The sequence below is a fragment of the Spermophilus citellus genome (genome assembly GCF_964194105.1).
Source record: "Spermophilus citellus genome assembly, chromosome: 18".
NCBI classification, from domain to species: domain Eukaryota; kingdom Metazoa; phylum Chordata; class Mammalia; order Rodentia; family Sciuridae; genus Spermophilus; species Spermophilus citellus.
Genome location: NC_138200.1, coordinates 32656032 through 32679230, shown reverse-complemented (window position 1 = coordinate 32679230; position 23199 = coordinate 32656032).

Here is a 23199-nt window from a genome sequence, read left to right as displayed (position 1 = left end):
TTTGTTACTATTGCTCTGTAGTATAGTTTGAAGTCTGGTATCGCTATACCACCTGATTCACACTTCCTGCTTAGAGTTGTTTTTGCTATTCTGGGTCTTTTATTTTTCCATATGAATTTCATGATTGCTTTATCTATTTCTATAAGAAATGCTGTTGGGATTTTGATTGGCATTGCATTAAACCTACAGAGAACTTTTGGTAATATCGCCATTTTGACGATGTTAGTTCTGCCTGTCCATGAACAGGGTATATTTTTCCATCTTCTAAGATCTTCTTCTATTTCTCTCTTTAGGTTTCTGTAGTTTTCATTGTATAAGTCTTTCACCTCTTTTGTTAGGTTGATTCCCAAGTATTTTATTTTTTTGAGGATATTGTGAATGGAGTAGTTGTCCTCATTTCTATTTCAGAGGATTTGTCACTGATATACAGGAATGCCTTTGATTTATGTGTGTTGATTTTGTATCCTGCCACTTTGCTGAATTCATTTATTAGCTCTAATAGTTTCTTTGTAGACCCTTTTGGGTCTCCTAGGTATAGAATCATGTCATCTGCAAATAGTGATAATTTAAGTTCTTCTTTTCCTATTTGTATGCCTTTAATTTCTTTCATCTCTCTAATTGCTCTGGTGGCCACCAAATTTTAGCTTGAACTTGAAAAATCTTTAGACCATTTTTTAATAGTTGGGAGTTATTTATGGTTGCAAATACTGAGAGACAAAAGCCAAATTTTCTAGACAAATTATGCTTTTTGTTATATAATTTAGGAATAATTTTATAAAACACTTTAGTTTTATTCTGTCCTCTATAGGAACTGACATGATTTACCCAGTTGGCCACCTGGCCCAGTTCCTAAATGAAGGCAATCTCTAGAATGCCTTTTTCTTTTTACTTTTAGCTTTTACTTTTGACAATTACTTTAGTCCTGTTGGCAGCACTTTACATTTTAATGCAAGGTGTAGTGAGCACAGTTAAAATGGTTTTAACCATTTTTTTCCATTAGAAACAAACTGATGTAGAAATCAACACAGAAACCAAAGGGAACAAACAAAAACAAACCAACAGACAAAGTCCTGAAAATTGTTAAGAAAACAAGTTAAAGGGGTCCAGGTAGAGATCTCTGTACAGCTTCCTTGTCTCATGATGTCGGTGGAGCGAAGGAGTCCTGATGAAAGCATAGCAGTTATGACAACAATAAAAGGGCCCACGCACAACACACGGACAGATAAACACAGGACAAACAGCTGGCGAACAGACACTGGAAAAATGACAAATAAGACACTGGACAAATGACAAACAGCAGAACAGACACACAACATGCAACAATCAATGATGTCACACAGGGAGACCTCTAATGGGACAGAGACTACATCTTGTCCTGCCCCCAGACAGATGAGGCCCCACAGGAAGGCCTCCAGTGGGACAGAGAAGACATCTCATCCTGCCACCAGATAGATGAATCCTCACAGGGAGGCCTCCAGTGGGCCCCAGATACAGACAGATGAGGTCACACAAGAAAATATCCATGGAGACAATGACAACATCTTGTCCTGTCCCGGGAAAGGTGTAAGTGACTGCGTCCAATCTGACATTTTCCCCAGAAGAGTCAACTCACCAGAACTGACAAATTGTCAGGAGGCTTTTCAGAGTATCCTAGGATGGATTGGAGTCATCCTTGGACTGAGGCTGAGCAACATCTCTTGGAGCTCCTCTCTACTCCGGAGCTGAAGTCCAAAGGCCTATAGTTTGAGACAAATTTGGCATGAGGGTAGGGAAGAAATGGATCCCAGGAGAGCCTCCAGATGTTATAGTTAAAGCTTTGTCCTGGGGTTTCATAAACTCACTTTCAGACCACTCACATATAATCAAATCAAACCTTTATTGAAGCACACCGGTGGTGGCTGACCAGAACATGAAGCTGTTCCCCTGATCAGCCCCAAACAATTGCAAGGGTGCTCCTTATAAGCCTAAAAACCAATGTAACCAGGCTTGCTTGCATTGGCTAGATCCCCGGAACATTGCAAAAGGGATGTTCGGGGGTCTAGCCAATGCAGCAAGCCAGGTTACAGAAGTGGGAGAGTAGAGTCAAGCAGCGGGAAGCCTAACCAATCACAGTTAGCCCAGTCACCCCAGTTACAGAAACAGAGCCTCCTTACCCTAGTTATAGAAACAATGCCCCATTAGGTAGTTTCATGTTCTTAAAGGTTTCCATAGCAAAAGGAAAAGAGCATCTTGCCCCAGTCATGACCCTTCTATTTGGCATGGTTGTTTTACAGGATAAAGTCATAAAACAAAATGGAGTCAAATTTGCTTCTACTATCACACTATCCTGGCTGCAACAGTATAAGAACTCCCCCTGAACCCCAGGTGGGAGGGGTCTCCCGCCTAGAGGTGCGAGGTCCTACAACCCTGGCTTCAGCGATATTGGAGCTTCCCAGGACACCCAGGTGGAAGGGGTCTCCCTCATGGGGAAGCGAGTCCACTCTGCCCTGGCTGCAGTGGTATGCAAGCTCCCCAAGACACCCAGGTGGGAGAGGTCTCCTGCCTGGAAAGGCAAGTCCCCAGTACCCTGGCTGCCATAGTATAAGAGCTCCACCCCCACACCTAGGTGGGAAGGTCTCTCGCCTGAAGGGGCAAGTCCTCTCAACCCTGGCTACAGGGGTATAAGAGCCACCTCCTACCCCCAGGAGGGAGGGGTCTCCCGCTGTAGGGGTGATTTCCTGCTACCCCATCTGCAGGTGTATCAGTTCCCTCCCTCACCAGACACCCATGTGGGAAGTGTCTTCAGCCTGGAGGGGCGATTCCCCTCTACCCTGGCTATGGCAGTATAGGAGTTACACCATTCCCAGGTGGGAGGTGTCTCTCGCTTGGAGGTGTGAGTCGACTCTACCATAGCTAAGGGGGTATAGGAGTTACTCCCATTCCCAGGTGGGAGGTGTTTCTCGCCTGGTGGTGAGAGTTGCTTCTAACCTGGCTGCTGGGCTATATAAGCTCCGCCTGACATCCAGGTAGGAGGGGGTCCTCGCCTGGATAGGTGAGAACCCTCTACACTGGCTGCAGAGGTTAAGGAGCTTCCCCTGACACCCAGGTGGGAGAGGTCTCCCACCTAGAGGGGTGACTTCTGTCTACCCTGTCTGAGGGGGTGTGCCAGCTCTCCCTGACACCCAGGAGGGAGGGGTCTCTTGCTTTGAGGGGAGAGTGCCCTCTATTCTGGCTGCTGTGGTATTGGAGCTCCCCTACCATACCAAGATGGGGTGGGGGGGGTCTCCCGCCTGAAGGGGCAAGTCCCCTGTACCCTGGCTGCAATGGTATACTATCTTTCCCTGACACCCAGGTTAGATGGGTCTCTCCCCTGGAGGGGTGAGTTCCCTGTACCATGGATGCTGCAGTAAAGGATCTCTCCCTGACATCCAGGTGGGAGGGGTCTCCTGCCTGGAGCAATGAGTTCCCTCTACCCTGGCTGTGGCGCTATACAATGTCTCCCAGATTCCCAGGTGGGAGGGGTCTCCCGCCTGGAGTGAGGAGTGTTCTCTACCCTTGCTAAGGCGGTATATAAGTGTAGAGAAGGAAGTGGTCTTCTGCATGGACTGGAGAGTCCCCTCTACCCTGGCTTTGGCAGTATACAAGCTATCAGGTCACACAGGTGGGAGGGGTATCCCGCCTGGAAGGGCAAGTCCCCTTTGCTTTAGCTCTTGCTATATAAGAGCTCTCAGTACACCCAGGAAGGAGAGGTCTTCTGCCTGCAGGGGCATGTTCCCTCTACCCTGGCTGTGCCTATATAGGAGCTCCCCCTGACACCCAGGTGAAAGTTGTCTCCAGCCTGTAGGGGCGAGTCCCCTCTACCCTGGCTGCTGCATAAATCAAGCTCATCCGGACTCCCAGGTGGGAGGGGTCCCATGATTGGAGGGGCGAGTTCCCTCTTTGCTGGCTGTGGAGGTATAGGAGCTCAACCAGACACCTAGGTGGGAGGGGTCTTCCCACTGGAAGGGCAAGTCTACTCTACCCTTGCTGCAGTGGTATAGAAACTCCCCCTGACACCCATGTGGGAGGGTTCTCCTGCCTAGAAAAGCGAGTCCCCTCTTCCCTGGCTTCAGCGGTATAGGCGCTCCCGCAGGACACTCAGATGGAAGGGGTCTCCCTCCTGGAGGGGTGAGTCTCCTCTACCCTCGCTGTAGCGGTATAATAGCTCCCCCTGAAACCCAGGTGAGAGAGGTCTCCTGCCTGGAGAGGAGAGTACTCTCTACCCTGGTTGCGGTGGTATAGGATCTCCCCCCCACCACCCCCGACACACACACCCAGATGGGAGTGGTCTCCTGCCTGGATTAGCAAGTCCCCTCTGCCCTTGATGTGGCAGTATGCGATATACCCCTGACACACAGGTTGGAAGGGTCTCCCAACTGAAGTAGCGAGTCCCCTCTACCCTGATTTTGGATATATACAAGCTGCCTCAGACACTCAGGTGGGAGGGGTCTCCTGCATGCAGGGGCGAATCCCCTCTATTCTGGCTGTGGCGGTATATGTGAGCTCTCACTGACACCCTGGTGGGAGGGATGTCCGGCCAGGAGGGGCAAGTACTTTCTACCATGGCCTGGGTGGTATAGGAGCTCCAGACGACAGCCAGATTGGAGGGGTCTCCCGCCTGGACAGCCAAGCCTCCTCTACCCAGTCTAAGGTAGTCTACAAGTTCCTGCAACACCCTGGTGGGAGGAGTCTCCTGCCTGGAGGGGCGAGTCCCCACTACTCTGGCTACAGAAGTATATGAGCTCCCCCCATACCCAGGTGGGAAGGTCTCCCACCTGAAGGGGTGAGTCCCCTCATCCCTGGCTTATGGGTTTTAAGTGCCCCCACCTATCCCCAGTAGAAGCGGTCTCTTTCCTGGAGGGGCAAGTCACTGCTACCCAGGGTGCAGGTGTATAGGATCCCCCATCGCTAGACACCCATGTGGGAGGGGTCTTCCACCTGGAGGGGCGAGTCCCCTCTAAACTTGCTAAGGTGGTATAGTAGTTAACCCCATTCCCAGGTGGGAAGTGTCTCTCTCCTGGAAATACATGTCGCCTCTACCCTGGATACTGGTGTATATGAGCTCCCCCTGACACACAGGTTGGAGGGGTCTCCCGCCTAGAGAGTTGACTTCCCCTACTCTGGCTGCAGGGGTTTACCAGCTTTCCCAGAGACCCAGAGACTCCTGCTTAGAGGGGTGATTCCCCTCAATTCTGGCTGCTGTGGTATAGGAGCTCCCCCCCATAACAAGATGGGAGGTGTCTCCCGCTGGAAGGGGCGAGTCCCATCCATCCTGGCTCTGGAGATACAGGAGCTCCCCCCTACACCCAAGTGGGAGGGGTCTCTTGCCTTGAGGGGCGAGTCCCCTCTACAATGGCTGCTTCAGCATAAGAGCTCTCTCTGACAATCGGTGAAAGGACTCTCCCACCTGGAGGGGCGAGTTTCAGCTATCCTGACTTCAGCTCTGTAGAGTCCCTTCTACCCTGGTGTAGGAGCTTCCCCAGACACCAGGTGGGAGGGGTGAGTCCCCTCTACCCCGGAATTGGTGGTATATGAGCGCCCCCCCACCATACCCACGTGGGAGCGGTCTCCAATATAGAAGGGCGAGTCCCCTCTACTCTGGCTGCTGCAGTATATGAGCTCCGCCTGATACCCTGGTGGGAGGGGAATCCCGCCTGGGAAAACAAGAAGCCTCTACACTGGCTGCTGTAGTATAGGAGCTCCCCTGACACCCAGGTGGGAGGTGTCTCCCGCCTGGAGGGGCAAGTCTCCTCTGGCCTGGCTAAGGTGTTACACAAGTTCCCAGCTACACCTAGGTGGGAGGAGTCTCCTCCCTGGAGAGGCAAGTCCCCACTACCCTGGCTGCAGTGCTATATGAGCTCCTAAACCCGCCTGGAGGGATGAGTCCCTTCTACCCTGCCTGGCTCAGTATACTAGCTCCCCCTGACACCCAGGTGTGAGTGGCATCCTGCCTAGAAGGGCGAATCCCCTATACCCCGGCTGTGGCAGGATAATTGGCCCCCCTGACAGCCTGGGCTGTGGCAGGATAATTGGTCCCCCTGACAGCCTGGTAGGAAGGGTCTCCTGTCTAGAGCAGAAAATCCCCTCTACCCTAGCTGTGCAGGTATAGAAGCTTCTCCAGATACTCAGTTGGGTGGGGTCTCCCACCTGTAGAGGCGAGTCCCCTCTACCCTGGCTTTGGTGGTATACAAGCTACACAAGACCCCAGCACCCAGGTGGGAGGTGTCTCCCACCTGGAGGGGAAAGTCCCCTATACTTTAGCTGCTGCCATATAAGAGCTCCCAGGACACCCACTGGAGGAGCAAGTCCCCTCTACCCTGGCTGGAAGGTATAGGAGCTCCCCCAGTCACCCAGGTGGGAGGGATTTCCCAAGTGGAGTTTCGAGTTCCCTCTAACCTGGCTGCAGTGGTATAGGAGCTCCCCTGACACCCAGGAAGAAGGAGTCTCTCGCCTGGAAGATGGGTAAGTCCCTGCTACCCTGACTCAGCGGTATAAGAGCCCCCCCAGATACCCAGGTATGAGGGGTCTCCAGCTTGGCAGGGCGAGTGCCCTCTACCCTGGCTGTGGTGGTATATGAGCTCCCCTCAACACCCAGGTTGGAGGGGTCTTTGCTTGGAGAGGGGAGTCCCCTCTAACCTGGCTGCAGTGGTATACATGATCCCCTCAACACTCAGGTGGGAGGGGTCTCCCACCCGGAGGGACTAGTCCCCTCTACCCTGGTTGGGGCAGTGTACTAGCTCCCCTGACACACTGTTGGGAAGAATCTCCTGCCTGGAGGGGCCAGTCACCTCTATGCTGCCTGCCGAGGTGTAAGAGTTCCCCAGAAACCTAAGTAAAAGGGGTCTCCTGCCTGGAGGGGCAAGTCCTTGTTACCCTGGCTGCAGCTCTATAGGAGCCCTCATACAAACCTAGGTGTGAGGGGTCTCTTGCCTGGAGGGGCGAGTCCCTGCTACTCTGGCTGTGCCTAGATAGGAACTCCCCCTGACACCCAGGTGAAAGGGATATTCCACTTGGAGGGGCGAGTCCCTGCTACCCTGGCTGCATCTGTACAGGAGCCTTCCTTCCCCACCCCACCCCCCCAGGTCTAAGGGATCTCATGAATGTAGGGTTGAGTCCACTCTACATGGGCTGAGGCAGCACATAAGCTAGCCTGGACACCAAGGTGGGAGGGGTCTCTCCCCAGGATGAGCCAGTCTGCTCTACCCAGCCTGCAGAGGTATAAGAGCTCCCACAACCATGTCATTTTTCATTCACCCAGGCCCAGGTGCTAACACTTGCCTCTCCATTACTGGGCCTGGATCTTTGCTTGAGCCCCTGGCTGCCTTTCTCAAGGAACCAGTCCCTGTCCCTAGGTTACAGGCCCCTTTTCCCAGGCCCCTCCTGTGCCTCCCACTTGATCTCTCATGCTGTGGTATCCTGGCATTGCCTGGACCCTCTGCTCCCCCTGCTTCTCCCTAGCCTATGCTTCTCAAATGCACCCTGGCAGCCCGAACCCCTCACCCTAGCCTCTTTGGCCCCTTATTTGGTCCAATTCCCTCTCTGAGGATCTATTCACCTGGGGGCAGAGGAGCGGCATTGGCTGGCCTCTGAATCCTGAATGCTCCCTATGGGAAACACAGCCCTGCAACTCGCCTGAGTCCCCTTCATTGCCTGAACCTTGAGGCCTGGCAGTTAACGTGGATTGGCTCCAACCCAGCCCTGAGTGATCACCTCCTTTCCCTCTCCTGCCCTCTGACCTTGCATGCTGCCCTTACCACAACCCAGCCCTCCCTAACCTGAATATTTGCACTCCAGTCCCTGGGCCTGGGCATTTGCCTGAGCCCCTGACTGCATTCCTCATGGCCCTTGGCATATCAAGGAGTCTCTTCAAGTTGGGTCTGACCTGGAGGCCCCTTGCTTGGGCCCACCAGTGGGCTCCCCTAGGTTCCCCTTGGCTTCTCCTGGTCCTTACACAGCCCCTTCCTTCCCTTCCCCTGACCTTTTTTTTTCTGGCACTCACAGTTCTCCTGCTCCTTAGATCCCCCATCACCATGGATCCAGTGGGTAATGTGCCTGGGTGCCTGGCTTGGGTCCTGGGTCTTGCCCCTATGGGCACTCACCCCAAACCCTGCCATGCCTTCCAGTTGCCCTCCTTCTTGCCCCCTTATATTCCTGGCCTCTTTTGCCAGGACCCTGGCCCTAGATTCACATCAGATCCAGGGTGCCTTATGAGAAACAAAGCCCTGTCCCTTGCCTGGGTCCCTTGCTCTCCCTGGGTGCTTGGTCTGGCACTAGGAACCCTGAAACCTGGAGGTGGCCCTAAGCCAGGAGCCTGACTGCACCTTGCTGGGTCTCCTGACTTCCCTCCCACATCTTGCCCACTGTCCTGAGCCCCTTGCCCAAGCTCTGGCCCTTGGCTAGCAGTTCCCTGGCCTGGCTCCTCACTTGAGCCTCTGGTAGCCCTTCTTGCTCACTTCTTTTCTGGGCATTGTCTGAGGGCCCCTCACTGGGTGCGCTTCCCTGCTATCCTTGGCTTCCCTGTACTACAGTACTCTAGTGCAGGCCTGCCTTCCCAGCCCGTCCCTGCTCTCCCCTGGCCTGGGCCCTCCTCTAGGTCCATTGCCTGGGCTCCTTGTTGGGGTCCTGGATCCAACCCCACCCACCTGTCCTGTGGCCCTTCACGCTGTGCCCTCCTTTGGCCCTCCTGTCCTTTCTGTCTCTGCCACACCTGCTTTCCTAATTCCTTTCCTAGGATGTTCACCTGGACCAGGAAACTTGACCTGGCCTCTTGGCCCTGGGGACTCCCTTTGGGAAAATGTAGCCCTGCTCCTTGCCTGGGCCCTTTGCCCTCCCTTAGCTGGGGCCCTGCTCCTGATCCCTGACACCATGCAGTGGACTTGGGCCTTGAGCCCTTCTCCCCTGTGCGACCCACTCCTCTTTCTCCCTTTCTGCTGCTCCCTCTCCATGTTTCTTTTCATTCACCCAGGCCCAGGTGCTAGCACTTGGCTCTCCATTACTGGGCCCAGCTCCTTGCTTGATTCCCTGGCTGCCAGAGGATTTGACCTTTGGGAAAAACGTGGCCCTGCCCCTTGTCTGGGCAGTTTTGCTCCCTCAGCCCAGCCCCTACTCCTGAACCCTGACACCCTTTCAGTGGACCTGGGCCTTGAACCCTTCTCCTCCTGTGCCAGCATCTCCCCTTTCTTCCATCTTGCCCCTCCCTATCCATGTTTCTTTTCTTTCACCTAGGCCCAGGTGCTAGCACTTGTTTCTCCATTACTGGGTTCAGCTTCTTGCTTGAGCCCCTGGCTGCATTTCTTGAAGACCCTGTTCCTTCCCCTTGGTTTCAGGCCCCTTTTTCCAGCCCCCTTCTGTGCCTTCCCTCTTTTCCCCTCATGCTGTAGTATCCTGGCACTCTCTGGACCCTCAGCTATCTCTGCTTCACTCTAGTCTAGGCTCTTTAAAAGGGTCCTACAGCCCACCAACATCCCCTAACCTGTTCACACCAAGTATCCCCTCACAGTAACCTCTTTTACCCCTCATTGGTCCAGGTCTCTCTCTGAGGATCTACTCACATGGGGAAGAGGAGTGGATTTGGTCTCTCACCCTGAATGCTCCCTATGGAAATACAGCCCTGTCAGTCACCTGAGTCCCCTTTACTGCTTGTAACTTGAGGCTTGGAAGTTAACATGGGACTTTCTCCAACCCAGACCTGAGAAATATCCTCCCTTCCCTACCCTGCTCTCTGGCCTTGCATGCTGCCCCCACCCCAAACCAGCCCTCCCTAACCCTGAAAAATTGTGCTCCAGTCTCCGGGCATGGGTGCTCTCCTGAGACACTGCCTGCATTTCTCATGTCCCTTGGCATAGCATGGAGTCTCTTCTTGTTGGGTCTGACCTGGGGGCCCCTTCCTTGATCTCCCTAGTGGGCCTACCTATGTACCCCTTGGGCTTCCCTCTGTCTCCTGGTTCTCATGCAGTCCCTACCTAACTTTCCCATGTGTTTTTCCTGGCACTTGCAATTCTCCTGCTCCTTGGGTCCCTCATCACAATCGGTTCTGTGGGTCAATTGCCTGGGGGCCTCTTTTGGGTCATGGCTCTCCCCCTAGAGTGCACCCAACACAACCCCCCGCCATGCCCTCCTGTTGCCCTCCTCCTGGTCCCCTTCCCTTCTCTAGCCTCCTTTGCCTGGTCCCTGGCCCAGGATTCAAATATGAGCCAGGGAGCCTTAAGGGAAACAGAGCTCTGCCCCTCACCTGGACCCCTTGCTCTCCCTGGGTGCTTGGTCCTCCACCAGGAACCCTGACACATGAAGGTGGCCCTGGGCCTGGAGCCTGACTGCCCCCTTATGGATCCCCTGCCTTCCCTCCCAAATCTTGTCCAGTGTCCTATGCCCCTGCCCAAGTCTTGGCCCTTAGCTCTGTTCCCTGGCCTGGCTCCTTGCTTGAGCCTCTGGTGGCCCTTCTTGCTCACTGCTTTTCTAGGCATTGTCTGAGGGACCCTTGCTGGGGCCACTTCCCTGATCCCCTTGGCTTCCCTCTACTGTAGTACCCTAGTGCAGCCCAGTCTACCCAGCCCCAGCCTTCCCTGCTGTCCCCTACCTGGGCCATCCTCTAGGTCCCTTGCATGGGCTCCTTGCTGGTGTCCTCATCCCCATCCCACTCAACCCCTCCTGTGGCTCTTCAGGCTGTGCCATCCTGGTCCTCTAGTCCTTTCTGTCTCTGCCATGCCCGCATTCCTGATCCCCTTCCCAGGATGCTCACCCAGGCCAGGTGACTTGGTCTGGCCTCTTGGCCCTGGGGGTTCCCTTTGGTAAAACATAGCCCTGCTCCTTGCCTGGGCCCTTTGGCTTCCCTCAGCCTGGGCCCTGATCCCAACCCCTGACACCCTGCAGTGGACCCAGGCCTTGAGCTCTTCTCCCCCATGCCACCCACTCCACTTTTCCCTTCCTATTGTTCCCTGTCCATGTTCCTTTTCATTCACCCATGCCCAGGTGCTAGCACTTGGCTCTCCATTACTGGGCCTGGCTACCCTTCTCGAGGACCATTTGCCTGTCCATTGATTTTGGGCCCCTTTTGCCGGCCCCCTCTTGTGTATCCACTCTGATCCCCTCATACTGTGTTATCCTTGTACTGCCTGCACCCTCTGCTCCCTCTGCTTCTCCCTAGCCTATGCTGCTTGAATGGGTCCTGGAAGCCTGAACCTCCACTCTTCCACAAACCATGTATCCCCTCACAGTATCCTCTTTGGCCCCTCCTTTGATCCAGGACCCTCTCTGAGGGTCTACGTATTCCACAGAGGAGCGGAATTGGTCACCTCTGCATTCTGAATGCACTCTATGGGAAACAATGCCCTGCCACTTGCCTTGCCGCAGTCGGGCTGGGCACAAATCATGAGCCACTGAAGCAGGAACAAAGTTTATTTATGAACTCCACCAGCACACTCCATACACGCTCCTGGGAACTCCCCTGAATGCCATGCAGCTCCTCCAGGAACCACCAACCAGAAAATCCCTCCTCTGGAAATCCCTCCTCCTGCGCTCCCCCAACCAATGGGAACTCTCTGGGAATCCCCACAAGAACTCCAAAGTAGCACAAGAACTCCAAAGTAGCAGGCCGAGGTGGACAGTAAAGGTCTAATATACAACCGAATCAATCTAGCATCATCTTAATGGCTTGCCTCTCAACCAATACTATTGGCAAAATGCCAGGCATCATCCCAACTGGGCTGTGGCTCTCAGTATCTACCCCCTTTTATTTAATTAAACAATAAGCAATGTGGCTTAGGGACCGTGCTTCTTAGGTTGTCCAATACACACATGGTCCTTACCTGTCATAGGATGAGCTGACCTCAAGACGTCAGCCTCCTGTCTTAGGTTGGTACCACTGCAATTGGATCTTACCCGTCACTGACTACTGGTCCAGCATACAGCCATACTTGTGGATAAACCTATGCACCAGTGTGTGGGGGGTGAGGTTCTTTGCCTCATCTCTGTTGGCCCCCAAATTTGGCCTTTGCACCACTGGGGGGTGAGGTTCTTTGCCTCACCTTGGTTGGCCCCCAAATTTGGCCTTGGTGCCAGTGGGAGGGTGAGGTTCTTTGCCTCATCTCTGTTGGCCCCCAAATTTTGGACCATCAGTAGTAGAAGGAATGAGGATACAGAAATGTGATGACACCAAGCCAATTGATGGCTCCTTTGGAAAAATTGTACCACCGGTGACTCCACCAGCAAAGATACTCCATAACTACCACAATTCACTGCACCAACAGATAGTTCACAATGTATACAAGTGATACATATTCCAGGCAAGTTCTGCAAGCAGTTCAAAGCAGAGGAATCTATCAATATGTCCATTTCCTCCCAAAGTAAATCGATTCCTTGATTGAGCATTACTTGTTGAGTTATTATTCATTGATGCATCAGTTTATACAGTTGACTGTGATAGCTATCAAAGAAGCTGTAGTTTGGTTTTATATTTGTCTTCACTGGCAATGGGATGAAGATAGGAATTCTGACAATGATAGCTAAAAAAAAAAATTGTGTAACATTCCAAGAGGTACTAAGAAAACAAATTTCTGAACAATTTACATTATCCTGAACAGAATTATTAAATATAATAAAAAAGAAAGGTGAAATTAAAAAAAAAAAAACAGATCTGTTAACCTCCTTTTTGTGTTCACAATCCTCAACAGCTGTTTACCCAATTTAAATTAAACCATTTAAATTACGTGAATACAAAAAATATTTGGATCCATGTTTTCATGAGTGCTGCTCATATATTATATATGGACATATGCATATACAGACATACAACACAAAACACAAGTGTGCACACATAACATACAACACATAAGACAATAGTAAAGGCCTTGTAGCTTTACACAGGTGAAATCTAAATTGCAATGTTTAAAAACTCCACAGTCAAAAAATAAAACTGATCAGAAAAATATTAACCTAGGTCTCTATGAGTTCAAAAAATAAAATAGAACTTTATGATGTGGGAAGAGGCAATAATAAAATAGATATTGAAAAAACCATCCTGGTTACCACCTGGGTTTGACTCTTATTTGGATATCCCATCTTTTTTCCTGTAACTTGCATAATGGGTCTGAAGGTATTCCCACAAGCAAGCCCCTAGGTGTTTTAAATTTGAAATAGGCCTTAATATTGTTCATTATTCATTAGCTCCTGGTATGGAAGAACCTCTGTTGCAGATGTAAGAACAGCCAAGCTGGAGCTCTGGATATGAGCTGTTATGGATTTGAGTCAAATCATCTTCTTTTTGGTCTGTAGAAGTCACATTGGTTAGTCTCTCTGGAATCCAAATTGGCTGCTGTTCTCCCTGTGGAAACACACAAACAGATCCCCGACTCCAGACAATCACTGGGTCAGGACCTTTCCATTGTCCTGTTAGAATACCCTTAAAAAGTACCTCAGGCTTATGTATATTTTTTGGATACATATATCTTTCCACAGTACTAAGCCCTGCAGAATCCAAATTTAAAAAGTTTAGAGTAAAAAGGGTTATTTTAAGTTTATCTTTGGGGGATATATACCCCTTCCCAATTCCCTCTTTTTGCTTTAATAAGTACATTTTAATGCTTTGATGAGCTCTTTCAACTATGCCTTGTCCCTGTGGATTATATGAAATTCATGTTATGTGAGTAATGCAAAATGATGAGCAAAATTATTTAAAAGAGGTAGAAGTATGACCAGGACCATTATCTGTTTTTAACTGTTTTGTAACACCCACAGTGGCAAAATTTTGTAAGCAATGAGCTATAATATCTTTAGATTTTTCTCCAGCATGAAGGGAGCCCATCAAAACTCCAGAAGAAGTATCAACTGTAACATGCAAATATTTTAATTTTCCAAATTCTGGCAAGTGTATGACATCCATCTGCCAAATATGGTTAGGTATCAATCCTCTAGGATTGACTCCAAGATTAACTTGTGGTAAAAAGGTCACACAATTTTGACATTGTTTTATTATTTGTCTAGCTTGTTCCTTAGATATTTTAAAACACTTTTGTAAAGTATTAGCATTGACATGAAACTTTTAATGAAAATATGTAGTTTCTTCTACTGTAGAGAAAATATGTATGTCATGTGTAGTTTTATCTGCTAAATCATTGCCCAAAGTAAGGGCTCCAGGGAATCCTGTATCTGCCCTGATATGTCCTATAAAGAATGGATCTTTTCTGTCCCAGATTAGACTTTGTATAGTTGAAAGCAAAGAGAAAACAGTAGAGGAAGGGGAAATCCTACCAGCATCTTCAAGGGATACTATAGCATTAACTATATACTGACTATCAGAAAATAAATTATATACAGAATCTTTAAACATCACAAAAGCTTGCAATACTGCATTAAGCTCTACCTTTTGAGCTGATTGTTTGGGTACTAAAATGTAAAAGTTTGACCAGGTGTAACTATTGCTGCTGTATCACTATTTGACCCATCAATGAATATATTTGGAGCATTCATAATAGGTGTTTTTCTTGTCATTTTTGGAAAAATTACAGGATGCAATGACCAAAAAGACAATAAAGGATTAGATGGTAAGTGGTTATCAAATGAAACATTAGATTTGCACAAGATTATTGCCCAAGTATTTAACTCATTAGCTAACTCATCAATTTGATTCATAGTATATGGAGTAATAATTTTATTGGGAGAAATTCCAAACACTCCCTTTGCTGCTTTTAGTCCTTTGAGTATTAATTGTCCTACAGCCTCAGGATATCTAGTAAGAATAGTGTTACGAGAATAAGAAATGTATCCATAATAATGAACCTTCTTGCCAAAATACTCCTGTAGGAATATTTTTGTTGGTAGTACAATAAATAATAAAGGCAAACTTATATCAATTCTATCCAAATGCATATTTTCCATATATGTTTCAATGATTTTTAATGCCTATCTTGCTTCAGGTGTTAACATTCAGGGTGAATTGGATCTGATGGACCTTTTAGGATATCAAATAAAGGTTCCAACTCTCCTGTTGGTATACCTAGATAAGGTCTTATCCAATTTATGTCTCCTAATAACTTTTGAAAGTCATTAAGTGATTTGAGTTGATCTACTCGTATTTGAATTTTTGGTGGATGGACCATGGTTGAGGGTAATAGAACTCCTTAATAATTAATTGGAAAATTTAATTGTACTTTATCTATTGCTATCTCTAAATTATAATTTTTTAATAAGTTTGTAAGTGTGGCATAACATTCTACAATGTGTTTTTAGCCTTGTGTGCTAATAATAAATCATCCATATAGTGAAATATTTGTAGTCCTAGGGTTACCATTAGAGTTGTGGTTATGGTTAGGGTAGTGGATAGTTTTAGAGCTAATGATATGTCTAGGGTTATGGTTAGAATTCTGGCTAGTGTTAGGGTAAGATTTAGGGCTAGGTTTGGGTTAGTATTAGGATTAGGGTTAGGGTTAAAGCTAGGGTTAAGGCTCAGATTAGGGCTTGGTTTGGGGTTTGGTTAGGGTTAGGGTTAGGGCTATGACTAAGGTATGAACTAGTGTTGCATTTAGTGCTGGTTTTTGGGTTAGGGTTAGGGCTATGTCTAATGTTACGGTTATGTTTAGGGTTAGGGTGATGTTTAGAGCAAGGGTTATTGTTAGGGTCAGTGTCGGAGTCAGGGATAGTGTTAGGGTTAGGTTTAGAACTCAAAATAAGGCTAAAGTTAGTACTAGGTGTACGGTTAGGGTTTGGTTTAGGTTAAAGGTTAGGGATATAGGTTGGTTTTGTTTTAGGGCTTGGGCTATGGTTACGGCTAGATTATGTATTAGCATCAGGATTAGGGCTAGGGTTAGGTTGAGGTATAGGCTTAGGGTTAGGGTTAAATTTAGAGTTAGGGTTAGATCTAGGGTTGGGACTAGGGCTAGGGCTAGGGCTAGGGTGAGGTTTATGGTTATGGTAACGAATATGGATAGAACTAGGTATATGAATAGGGCGAGAATTAGAGTTAGTCCTAGTAGTAGTCTTATTGTTAGGGTTAGGGTTAGGGCTAAATTAGGGCTAGGATTAGGGTTGGGTTAGGTCTAGGATTAGGGCTAAAGTAAGGGTAGGATTTGGGCTAGGGTTAGTGTTAGTGTTAGGGCTCTATTATAGCTAGGATTAGGGCTAGAATTGGAGTTAAGGTTAGAGCTAAATTAGGGCTAGAATTAGGGATAGGGTTAGTGTTAGGGTTAGACCAAGGGGTTGGGCTAGAGTTATGGTTAGCATTGGTGTTATGGTTAAGTTTAGGGGAACTAGTGAGGTTGTAGCTAGCTTTAGGGCTAGGGTAAGTGTTAGAATTTCGATTAGTCCTAGGGTTATGAATCAGTTTAGAATTAAGACTAGGTTTAGGGCTAGGTTAAGGGCTAGGGTTTCTATTAGGTTTATGGCTAGTACCAGGTCTAGGGCTAATATCAGGTCTAATGTTAATGTTAAGGATAGTTTTAGTGTTAGGTTATGGCTAGGTTTAGTGTAAGAGTTAGGTTTAGATTAAAGGTCAGCTTTAGGACTAGGGTTATTATTGGGGTCAGGGTCAGGGTTAGCATTTGGTTTAGCTAAAGGTTTAAGACTAGGGCTCGAATTAGCATTAGGGTTAGGTTTAGAAGTAGCGTAATGGATAGGATTAAGTTTAGGTTCATTTAAGGTTTAGGGTAATTTATGGGTTAGGTTTAGTGATCAGGTTAGTTTTAGCATTAGGGTTAGGGTTACGTTTAGTGTAAAGGATAGTTTAGAGCTAGGGTTAGGGCTAGGTTATGGTTTGGATTAAGTCTAAGATTAGGGCTAGGTTTAGGGATACGGCTAGGGTGTAATTTGGGGTAAGTTTTAGGGTTAGGTTAAGTGTTAGGTTTAGATATTGGGTTATGGTTAGGTTTGGGTAAGGGTTAGTGTTTGAGCTAGGGTTATGGCTAGGGCAAGAGTTAGGTTTAGATTTAGGTCCAGGTTTACATTTATGGTTAGAGTTAGGTTTAGTGTTAGGGATAGGCTTTTAATTAGGATTAGAGTTATGGTTAGGGTAATCAATATGTTTAGAGCTAAATTTCAGACTATGTTTAATGTTAGGATTAGGGCTAGGCTTAGGGTTAGGGTTTATGATAGAGCTAGGGTTATGTTTAGTGTAAAAGTTAGGCTTTGAGTTATGGTTAGGACTAAGGCGAGCCTTAGGTTAGGGCTAGGTTTAGGGCTAGGGTTAGGCTGAGGGTTATGCTTAAGGCTAACTTTAGGCCTAGGATTAGTCCTAGGTTTTGTGTTAGGTTTAGAGCTAGGGTTGGGACTATGGGTAATGTAAGAGCTAGGGTTATGTTTAGGGATAGTTTAAGGGTTAGGGTTATGGCTAGGTCTAGTGTTAGTTCTAAGTTTTGTGTTAGTGTCAGGTTTAAAGCTAGGCTCAGTGTTAGAATCAGGGTCAGTTTTGTGATAGGGTTAGGGTTAGGGTTAGATACAGAATTAGGACAAGGTTTAGGTATAGGGGTAGGGTAAGTGTTTGGTTTAGGTTAAGGGTTATTGTTAGGGCTAGTGCTAGGTTTTTTTTTTTTAGGTCTAGGGCTAGAGTTATAGCTATATTTAGGATTAGCTTTGGGTCTAGGTCTAGTGTTAGGCTTAGGTATAGGTATAGGTTTACCACTAGGGCTAGTGTTAGGGTGTGGTTTAGGGTTAGGGTCAGGTTTAGACCTAGGGTTACTGTTAGGGTCAGATGAGGGTCAGGGTTAGGTTTATAGGTAGAATGAGGGCTAGGGTTTAGACTAGCATTATGGTTAGAGTTTAAGTTACGCTAAGGATTAGGATTAGGACTAGGATTAGCATTTGCCACAGGGTTTGTCTTAGTGTAAGGAATAGAGTTAGAGTTAGGGTTAGGGCTAGTGTTATGGTTAGGTTTAGGAATAGTATTAGGGTTAAAGCTAGGGTTAAGTCTCGGATTAGGGGTAGAATTTGTGTTAGAGTTAGGGCTTTGGTTAGGAAAATGACTAATGTACGAACTAGGGTTATGATTAAGGCTAATTTAGGGTTAGGTTAAGGCTAGATATAGTGTTAGGGTTAATATAAGGTTAGGGTGATGTTTAGAGCTAGGATTAGTTTTAGGGTCAGTGTCAGGGTCAGGGTTAGATTTATAGTTAGTTTTAGTGTTATTTGTAGTGTCAGTGTTTGATTTAGCTTAAGGGTTAGGATTAGGGCTATGGCTTGGTTTTGGTTTATGGCTAGGGTTAGGGATAGGGCAGGTTTTAGAATTAGCATCATGGTTAGTGGTAGTGTTAGGGTTTGGTTTAGGCTTATTGTTACAGTAAAATTTAGAGTTAGGTTTAGATTTAGATTTAGGCTTAGGTCTAGGATTAGGATTAAGGCTAAGGATAGAACTAGAAATAGGGCTAGGGCAAGAGTTAGATTTAGTCTTATGGCTAGGTTTAGGGTTAGGATAGGATTAAATAAATGCTAAGATTAGCACTAGGTTTGCGTTAGGCCTAGGTTTAGGGTGAGGGTTGGGGTTAGGTTTAGGGTTATGGTTAGTTTTGGGGTACAGAATGAGGTTGTAGATAGGTTTAGACCTAGGGTGAGAAATAGAATTAGGGTTAGGGCTCTGGTTATGGTTCAGGTTAGGATTAAGACTAGGTGTAGGGCTAGGATTATGACTAGGTCTAATTTCAGGTCCACTGTCACGATTAGTGTTTTAGATAGGTTAAAGTTTAATGTTAGGGCTCAAATTAGCATTAGAGTAAGGATTAGGGTAAAAATAATGTTATGTTTAAGTTTCAGGTTAGGTGTAGGGTAATGGATAGGCTTAGGATTAGGGAAACAGTTAGGTTTAAGCCCAGGTTTAGCATTAGGGTTAGGGTTAGGGTTAGGTTAATGGATAGGTTTAGAGATAGGGGTATGGCTAGGTTTATTGTTACGATTATTGATAGGGTTAGGTTTAGGATTAGGGTCAGGGTTATAATCTAGGGTTACAGCTAGGATTATAGTTACAATTAATGATAGGTTTAGGGTTAGGGGTAAATCTCAGGATAGTGCTCGGAATAAGGCTAGGTTTTAAGTTAAGTTAAGGCTAGGTTTAGGGTAATGGCTAATATAAGTACTTGGGTTGCAATTAGGGCTAATTGTAGAGTTAGAGTTAGGGCTAGGTCGATTATTAGGTATAGGTATAGGGTTAGGGTGATGTTTGGAGCTAGGGTTAGTGTTAAGGTCAGAGTCAGGGTCAGGGTTAGTTTTAGCATTTGGCTGAAAACTCAAATAAGGGCTAGAGTTATGGCTAAGTGTAGGGTTAGGGCTTAGTTTATATTAAGGGTTAGGGTTAGGTCTATCGCTTGTTTTTTTTTGTTGTTGTTGTTGTTGTTTTGTTTTTAGGGCTAGTGTTAGTGTTAGTTTTAGGATTAGCCTTAGGGTTAGGGATAGGGTTAGGTTTAGGTTTAGGCTGAGTTTTAGGATTAGATTTAGAGTTAGGATTAGATTTAGTATTGCTGATAGGGCTATGAATAGGGTTAGTGTAAGATCTATGGTTTGGGCTAGGATTAGGGTTCCAGTAAAGTATAGGGTTAGAACTAGGTTTAGGACTAAGGTGACAGTTGGAGTTATTCTTTGAGCTAGGTTTATGGTTGAGGTTAGGGGTAGGGTAAATTAGGTCTCAGATTAGATCTAGGGTTAGTGTTAAATTTAGGCCTAGGGTTATGGTTAGGGTTATAATTAAGGCTTTGTTTAGGGCTAGCATAAAGGCTAGGGCTAATATCAGGTGTAGGGTTATGCTTAGGGATAGTTTTTGGGTTAGATTGATGTCTAGGTCTAGTGTAACAGACATAGAGTAGGAGTGAGGTTTAGAGCTAGGGGAATGTTTAGGGTCAGTGTCAGTGTTAGTTTGATTTAGGTTTGCATTTAAGGTTAGGGCTCAAATTAGCATTAGGGTTAGGGTTAGCATAATGATTGGATTAGGTCTAGGGTTCAGGGTAGGTTTAGGATAATTGATAAGTTTGGGGATAGGGATATGTTTAAGGTTCATCCTAGGGTTAACATTAGGGTAAGGTTTATGTTTAGGGTAATGATACAGTTAGACTTACGGTTAGGGCTAGGGTTATGGTTAGAATTAGGTCTTGATTTAGGGTTAGGGTGAGAGTTAGAGCTAACTAGGGTTTGGTTAAGGTTATGTTTAGTGTAAGGGTCAGGTTCTGAGCCATGTTTAGGGCTAGGCTGAGAGTTAGGTTCAGATTAGGTCTATGGATAGGTTTGTGGTAGGTTTTGTGTAAGGGTTAGGGTTAGGATTAGACCTAGGATTAGTGGTATGGTCAGTAAAAGGGTCAGGATAAGTGTTAGGGTTTTGGATAGGGTTAGACCTAGAATGAGGGCAAGGGTAAGGGCTATTAATATGGTTAGTGTTTTGGTTAGCCTAAGGATTAGTGATAGGTTGAGGGTTACCGTTAGGTTTAGGGTTTTGCTTAGGCAATGGGAATGGTTAAGAGCTAGGGTTAGAGCTATGGTTATGGTTAGAGTTAGGGTTAAAACTATGTTTAGGGCTCGGATTAGGCCTAGGTTTTGTGTTAGGTTTAGGGCTAAGGTTAGGACAATGGCTAATGTAAGAAGTAGGGTTACCATTAGGGTTAGTTTTAGTGTTAGGGTATGGGTTAGGTTTAGTGTTAGGGTTAATTTTAAGGTTAGGGTGATATTTATAGCTAGGGTTCATGTTAAAATAGGAATCAAGGTCAGGCTTAGTTTTAGGGTAAGAGTTAGAACTCAAATTACGGCTAGGGTTACTATTACGGTTCAGTTTAAGGTGCAGGCAGTGTATAGAGCTAGGGTGAGTGTTAGGATATGAGTCATGGTCAGGGTTGGTTTTAAGGTTAGGGTTAGTTCTCGAACTAGGGCTGGGGTTAGGTCTAGTAGTAGTGTTAGAGTTTGATTTATGTTAAGGTTTAGGATTAGGGCTTATGCTCGGTTTTGTTTTAGTCCTCTGGTTAGGGTTAGGGCTAGTGTTAGTGTTAGGCTTAGGCTTACTGTTAGGGTTAAATTTGTAATTAGACTTAGATCTAGGGTTAGGGAGAACTAAGGATAGGGCAAGTGTTATGGCTAGCTTTAGGGTTATGGTAAGGGATAGGTTTAGAACTAGGGATAGGGCTAGGGCAAGAGTTATTTGTAGAGCTAGGGTTAGGGTTAGGGTTACAGATAGGGGTAAATTAGGGCTAGGATTAGGGCTATGTTGAGAGCCACAGCCAAGTCTGTATGGCGCCTCACATTTTGCCAGAAGGAATGGTTGAGAAGTAACGCCAGTGAGCCATTAAGATGATGATAATTAAGTTAAGCTGTGTATAATCATTAAGATAAAGACTGATTGCTGTTACTGGATGATGGTAAATTGAAACAAGCTGTGTATTCAGTTGTGTATATAAACCTCTGCTGTCTGGCAATAAGGTGGCTCCAGCTTCATCGGTGCCCACTATTTTTGAGTTCCCGTTGAGTTATTGCATTGTTCCTGTTGAGTTCCTGTTGAGTACTCATGGAGTTCCCGTGGAGTTCCCGTTGGTTTTCATGGAGTTTTGGGCGAGTTCTGGAGAGTTCCCATGGGGTTCGGTCAATAAAGTTGTTCCTGTTTGAACCTACAAGTGGCTCGTGACCTCCCAGTTATTTTTGTGCCCAGCCAGATTGTGGCATTTGGTGTCCCGTGTGAGCAATGTCTGAAGCTTGGGGGTAAGTGAAACTGCTCGCCCCCGAGGGCAGAGCAAGAGAATGGGTGACCATTTCAAAAAACAATGTGTTCTTGTTTGGATTTGTTTTGTTTTTGTTTCAAGCTGCCTGTCCCTAGACCTTTCTCAGGCAAACTGGGGAAAGTGGTTGACTCAAGGTTTGAAGTTGTTTGCCCCTGAGGAAGAGATAGAGATAGACCACAGATATAATCAAGAACAGTTGTGGCTTTCGTTAAGACAATACAAAGGTGTAGCCCATGGTTCATTAAAGAGGGGTTGTTAAATATATCACAATGGAACCATCATGGTGAAGATTTAAAAAGAATAGAAAAGGAAAGCCCAGGAACTCTGCTACTTTGCACATTACCATTATGGACGTTGGTATAATATTGTTTGCTTAGTCAAGGGGAAGACATTTTAGATCAAGTAAAAGAGAAAGTCTCTCGAGTTAGACAGGGGAAGAAAGTTTAGAGAAGGAAAGGCTATCAGGGGACAAATTACAATGGGAGGTTGCTAGTAACAACTTTCTATCACCAGAGGGCATGGGTGTCGAACCAATAGCTCCACCTATGTATACGGATACTACATATGCTTAGTGGCCCTCAACCCCTGTAGTTGATAGATGGGATCCTGAGACAGGACCTCAAAGATTAGCAGGCCCTGTATTTGAGGAGGCAGGAGGGCAGTGAATTCAACATGCTTTAGATTTCAAAACAGTGAAGCAGCTGAAAGAGGCTGTAACAACCTATGGTCCTCAAGCACCCTTCAATGTAAATATGGTCGAACCCATTATTAAATTGAACATGTAGCCAGCAGATTGGGCTAGTATGTGCAATCTGTGCTAAATGGAGGACAATATCTGTTATGGAAGGTTGCCAATCAGGAATTTTGCATGGAGACAGCTAGGCGAAATGCAGCAGCCGGTTATCCACAGAGAAATCTAGATATGTTGTTAGGACAGGGACTTTATGAGGGTCAGCTGCAATAAATTAGATATGATCCTGCCATATACTCACAAATCGCTTCAGCTGCGGTTAGGGCATGGAAAACTTTATAGGGACATGGAGATTTATAAGGTCAAATGATGCTGAATTTATAGATAGGCTTATATAAACAGCTACTAAAATCTTTGGGGATGTAGAACAAGCAATGCCATTAATAAAACAACTAACCTATGAACAAGCAAATAGATGTTGCAGGGAAGCCATAAGACAAGGGAAACATGGATATTTAAACACAAATATTAAATTATGTAGAGACATTAATGAACAGGGGCAAGCCTTTGCAGCTGCAGTACAACAGGCTTTAGGTGCCAGGCCAAAAACATGCTAATTGTGGACAAACAGGACATTTTAGAAGGAGTTGCTCCATAGTAGGAGGGTTTAACAAAACTGGATTTGATCAAAGGGGTAGAATACTGGGTATTTGCCCACGATGCCATAGAGGGATACATTGGGCTAATGAATGCCATTCTCAAACCACTATAGAGGGTAGTCCATTATCAAAAAATGGACAAGGGCCAGGTGTTTACTCATGATATCAC